Raw genomic sequence first — 6,673 nt, forward strand, 5'->3', positions numbered from 1 at the left:
AGATGTGTATTTCAAGACTTCTGGATACTCCACTGGGCTTGACAACAAATGGATCACGATATTCTTAAGTAGAACAGCCGATATCATTGTAAACATTACCAACCTAAAATTGGACAGAGTAGTTTATGAAATAAAACAGCATATCTCACACAAAACTTGCAACTACTGTATATAATTTTATTTGAAAAGCAATCTGTTATTTATATTTTATATATACTTGTTGCAGATACTTACTCTATTCAAAGATGTAATTCTTGTTGGTTTACCACAAACACCTCTATCAAATTTCATTGGGCATTCTGTAAATTTAGTCCATCGGCATCTAATAGTATCAGTAGTGTCGGGATCCGTTGCTGGCGAGAGAGATAATAATCAATTAGTATATCTCAACGTGATTTCCTTCATGTTAATAATTCAAAAGTAAACAAAAATGTAATCACTCATTAATCTTTTAACTCTTAGTTAATAAATTCCGCAATGCACAGTCAATCAATATCAATTAATGGCAATCAAGTAATGGCAATCGCAATTAATAGAAAGTTACTGTATTCTTCATTCCACTCATGCTCATATTGTACGTTCAGTGGTAATTCTTTCACGAAAAAAAAATGTAGGTTTAGCAACAACTTAAATTTAGCGTGGAGTTGAATAGCTTGGTGGTTAAGGTGCTTGCCTTCAAATTCCATAGTCCTGGGTTCGATTCCTGTCCGGTAATAGGATTTTTCCTCAAGACCAAAAACAGGTCCACTCCTATATTTGTCTCACATTGAGACTTACTCCACGCAAAGCATCTTGTGTGTATGTGTGTCTTGTGAAGGGATTGATTTTGATTTATTCAATATGCTCTTTAAAAAATGCATAACAGAAACAAATGAACATGAACAGATTCAAAGGCAGACTAGAAAACATTGGAAAGAAAACGGATATGGGGTCTTAAAAGGCTTAAACCTATAAATTAATCCCATCAATCCTAAGAGTAAGTGTAATCACAAAGAGCATATCGGGGAGAACCCTAAAATTGCAAAAAAAAAAAAAAAAAAAAAAAAAAAAAAAAAAAAAAAAAAGTCAATTATTTTTATAGGGGTCCCTACATGAACTAAACTTTAAATGAACTAAACGTGAAATGAACAAATTATAAAGATTAAAATGACACCAGAAATAGGTACTTTCGTGTTTGGTATATCCTTAATTTGAATAATTAAATAAATTCAACAAACAACTTTTTGGGGAAATAAACTAACTTACGACTTAAATCAATGACTTTCCTGCAGCCTTTGCGAACTCGGTATACTGGAAGGCCAGCCGTTATTCTCGGAGAATTGTTTTCAATTGTGGTATCGACATCTGTGAGAAGAGACCAGCAAATTCCTGACCCGTAATTTCGAAGATTTAACCAAGTACTATCAGCACATCCGTATTTTGTATGGTAACTGTTAAATAGAAATAAATGTTTATTCAGATAATTTTGGTAGATAACTTGTCGAATTTATTCTTTTAAGAAAAATCCCTACTATTGTTTACTTTCTGTCGCTTTAATAAAACAAATATTCGTATAAAATTGAGATGGAGAAACCATGATATGAAACAGCAGTTTTATAGTATAAAAAAAAACATTTCAATCTATTTACTCACATCATTTGAAAGATCGGGGTATCTGCGTGGAATATTGTGGATCCTATGAGAATACTCCAACTCATTTTCTGACTAATGGAGGCGCACTCCATACTGAGTGGACTCAGAATGTTCTTAATTTGAGGACAGTCATTACATTCAAGAGCAAGTTTAGTCTCAGCTACAAGTTTCTGACCAATGTGGGTGCAGTAGTACTCCGGATAGTAATTGGTCAGTTGAAAGGCCATTCGCCAGTACACTTTAATCTGATGGAAACAGAAAGGGAGAAATGTTCCACTTTGTGGTCACTGTGAAGATGAAGGCTATTAGAGTAGAATTTCTTCTGTGGGTGACAGTCCAATAAGGGGACACTTGGGGAAAAATGTGCAACTACTTTTTTTGGTCTCTGTAAAGACGAATGTTATTTTAGTAAGACACCTTCTTTAGGAGACCCCTATTCAGAGGACATTCCTACTAACAGAAGTCCTATAGTCTCCCACAACCCGCGGGAGTCTTCCGGAAACGGGACAGCCCCTGCACTCATACATCAAGCAAGAAACTTTCAGAAAATAACCCATCTCTCTAAATTTGTCAAAATTTTTTTTTTTTAAATGAGAAAAAAAAAATTATATTTAAATTTAAGTCTGAGGGTGCCATTTCCGGTAATCTAGAGGTGCCATAATCTTAAATTCTCTTACCAGAGCCCCAACCATGGGTGGGGCTGAGGTGGTCTGCACCTTGTGAAACTCCCTATTCTTGAATCCCTTTCATTTAAAATTACTTGATCCACCACTGCAGACCTCCTGGAATTGACTTTGTCTAACTTGGGACCCCTGATGTACTAAGGGGATACTTTTACTATTATTAAGGGACACGTTGGCGGATCTGAGGGGTGTCGGGGAGGTCATTAAAAGACCCTCCGCCATTTAGGAATCCAAATTTTCCAGGTGGAGGACCCTGGACCTCCCATTCTTTTTGGGTTTCATCGATTCATGGAAAAAGGAATACGTATGTCACTACTATTTTTTTAATGTATGTATACACCCACAATAGGCCTACTGTGATAAGAATGAGAAAGTTTACCTGACCGTTTCCAAGGGGAAAACCTGAATTTTGAAGAACTTGAAAGTCATAGAAACCTCAGATCTAGGAATCAAAATATTTCCAGGGGAGGAACCCTGGAACCCTTTCTTTTTAGGGTTTTGGAATCATTGACCTGCCCCTCCCCCGCCCCACCAAAAAAAAATGAAACCAGATCCTCCCCAGGAACATGCCGTATTAAGGTGTCTGAACACTTTTGAGTGTGGCAAATTCAATCAATTTAAAGGGCACATGTATGTTTTTTATGTTCATGGATTAATGATATACAAACTTTTCTTGGTCTTCAAAGTATTAGCGCACTGGGTCAAGTCTTCATACATTTGAGTTGGGCTTTGTTGTTCTTATGTCCATTTTGGATAGGATAGAAATCTTTATTGGTCATGTTATTACTTTCATATCTCTTCACAACATGAACTTCACTAATCACCCCTAAGCACCTGTTCGCCTGTGGAAGGTAGGTGTGTATCCCGTTCATTCGCTCGAGCCAACTAGGTGGGGTTCGGGATTGCGCTAGGGTGGTGGCGGATGGTGCCCCCCTCAAATCAGAGATTCTGCATTTTTATCTTTCTTTATTATTATTATTATTATTATTATTATTATTATTATTATTATTATTATTATTATTATTATTATTATTATTATTATTATATAAACTAGATTAATTCCTTGTTCGTGTAATTTCTAATGGGATTCATAACCTGATTCCTAACTCATTATTAATTCACATGTTACTCATTTTGTGCATCCAATAAGGAGCTCAATGTGGTAAACAGGTTCATCATTTGTTGATAGCTTCATTAAATATGAAGCAATTTCTGTTGATTCAATTATCTTTGTGTTGATTTTATTATCATAAATTGTTGCAATTCTATTGTAACGGGTCTTCGGGTAAATTAAGTTAAAATTTATTTTTTAAAAATCTGTCATCGTTGTATGTCTGCCAAAACTCCTAATTTGTTTGAGGGACAATCTGACATTTTTCGGATAGTGCTTTGTTATCATCATGTCAATTTGATGAATTTGAATTTGAATTATTTGATCATTCATTTAACTAAAATTATAAAGAATCTACGGTATGATTGTAGGACTGTGTGTCAAAGGGACATTTTCGCATTTTCGTTTAGTGTCCCCTAAATAGGGGTACTTCATTTATGAAACCTGTTTTGGCACTCGAATATGAACCCTTAATAGGGGTCAATGCTGCATTGTGTCATCAGCATCATCGCCATCCTTAAAGTATTGTTAATATAATATGCACTTATGTATCCATGGAGGAAAGAGGCTTTCTTTTTTTAATCATCTTTACTTACAACATCTGAATAGCATCGTCAGTTTTTGCAACTTGTATACCTCTTAGTGTGATAAGTGTGTATACAGGTATATTAAGGGGCGTTTATTTGAGTACACGTATTTTATACCAAAAAATAGATCAATAAACCTCTCCTTTTATTAATTGCTTCCCTCAAAAACGCCCCCTCAAAACCCTTCTTATCAGATAAATACGGTAAATATATTTCAACTTGTATGCCTCTTAGTGTGATAAGTGTGTATACAGGTATATTAAGGGGCGTTTATTTGAGTACACGTATTTTATACCAAAAAATAGATTAATAAACCTCTCCCTCTATTAATTGCTTCCCTCAAAAACGCCCCCTCAAATTATCAGATAAATACGGTAAATATATTTCACTTGTTTTGCTAATATACAATTTGTATAAGTTAAGATGTTTGTATGTCGCGTCTGTTGAATGCCACCCACAAATGAGGTGTTAATAGATTATTATTATTATTATTATTAATATTATTATTATTATTATTATTATTATTATTATTATTATTATTATTATTGTTATTGTTATTGTTATTGTTATTATTATTGTTATTGTTATTATTATTATTATTATTATTATTATTATTATTATTATTATTATTATTAATGTGCACTTCATAACCAAACCATCAACATTAGAATATAATTGATTCTCTTCGATCATCATTATCATCTGCTTGTTGCTATTTTTTTTTTTTTTTTATTGTGTCTGAGTTTCTCTGAGACAATTTTAATAGCGCGCGTTTATTGAGGCTGCGGATTATTTTTGTCTGTTTATGAAGATATTGTTTTGAGTAAAACAAGTTCTTACCTTTGATTCACTTATTTTGTCCCAATAAAAAGTTCCTCCTCGGTAATGTGTAGCAGCTACTACCTGAAGCAATACCACCGCGCTCACTAATGTTATCCTCATTTTGTTCATCTAAGAAACCGCCTAACGAAAATAAAGTGGATATAATTCAACGATGTTATAACATCAGCTATTATGCGTACATTCATGCTTATTCCTTATAGCGATACTTCCCACATACCTATTACAGTAATAGTTATATATGTACAATTTAAAAAAATATATATAATTTTTTACGCAAATATTAAGAGATATACAAAGATTCTTACAGCTAAGAAACACATACTATCGCAGTAACGCATGAAATGATGCAGCTTTGCGGTATTTTTCTGTGTCGATGTAATATTCAAATGAGTCGATGATTTATGATAGGCAATTATCTACTATTGGGGGCGTACTGCCAATAATCTAGTTTTCTTTTCTCTTTCGAATACTCTCTCTCCTCCCTCTTTCTAGGTATGGTCTTTCGTAAAAGATCAGTAGCAAGGAATCATGCATGTTGTGTTGGACGTAATTTTAGTGGCAGAGGTCAAAACCTTTGAACACTCAAACAATGATGCCCTTTTTTCATTAGTTTTTGCAGCTTAATGATTTAGCAGAAGTTCAAAATTAAAAATTGAATATATCTTATTATCCTATTGGCCCAGCTGCCTACGATGGAAGTAGCAGAAAACTACCGGTAATTTACCAGTATTTTCAAAATTATTAATGCGGTGGTTTAACCATTTAAATATAATGCAATCAAATTAATTTAACATATTGTATTTATGTGAATTTAAATTTGCAGATCGAATGAATCCTATACTTTAACCATACCTTACCTGTGAAATTGAACTTAAGTTGATTCTCTTAAGTTGATATGGAAGGAATTGAATACGAAGCAGAGTTATATCCTCCACCTCCGGCCGTTTGCAAACTGCGTCTTTTAAACTTGTACGATCAATAGGATTTGTTCAATGGCGTTCCATTTAAGAATCACACAGAAACTAACAACCTACTGGGAATATTGAGGACGTAGGCCTACATTGTAAAGGTCAATTCCAATTCAATTATTTCCAATTGTCCTCCTGAAAAAATGTTATTGGCGACATTTTAACAGTTTTGTTCATATGTTCGTATATTTCATGATGAATAGGCCTATGGTGATAATTTTACTATACAATTTCTGAAATGGTCAGTAATATAATTGTAAACAACTTTTATATCATTAAGCGACATTTTCCAAACAATTGAAACCTGTCTAATTCGCTTAACATTAGCTAGATTAGGCCTGTATATTTCATACACCCACAAACACACATACATATTAAATATACAAATACAAATAGTTAATGAGAGAAACAGTGCTCAATTTTAGGAACAAACGATCTTATAAAAGATGAGGCATAACCAATCAACCTAGAAGTTCCTTAACACTTGAATGAAAAAAAATGTCTCCGGCGAGATTCATGCACACCATCTCTCGCTGAAAAGGCAAGCGTCACACCCATAACCCATCAATATGTCTCTGGCATTCGAACCATTTATCATAATTTTAATACTACTATTTTTTAGGCTTCTTTATTGTTTTATTGTAATCCATTAATCATGTCATATTAGAAATCCAAACATTGGACTTAACTTGAATAAAGAATGTTTGAAGAAGAATGTGTGTATACTTAATTACTTATATAGGTCTATATATCATGCGGGTTTAAGGTGTAATATATATATCATGATATAATATAATAAACTATAAACAATCTTATGAATTATATATATATATATATATATATATATAT

The sequence above is a fragment of the Anneissia japonica genome, unplaced genomic scaffold (assembly GCF_011630105.1).
Source record: "Anneissia japonica isolate Jap-2015-1 unplaced genomic scaffold, ASM1163010v1 scaffold2707_len876726_cov182, whole genome shotgun sequence".
Taxonomy (NCBI): domain Eukaryota; kingdom Metazoa; phylum Echinodermata; class Crinoidea; order Comatulida; family Comatulidae; genus Anneissia; species Anneissia japonica.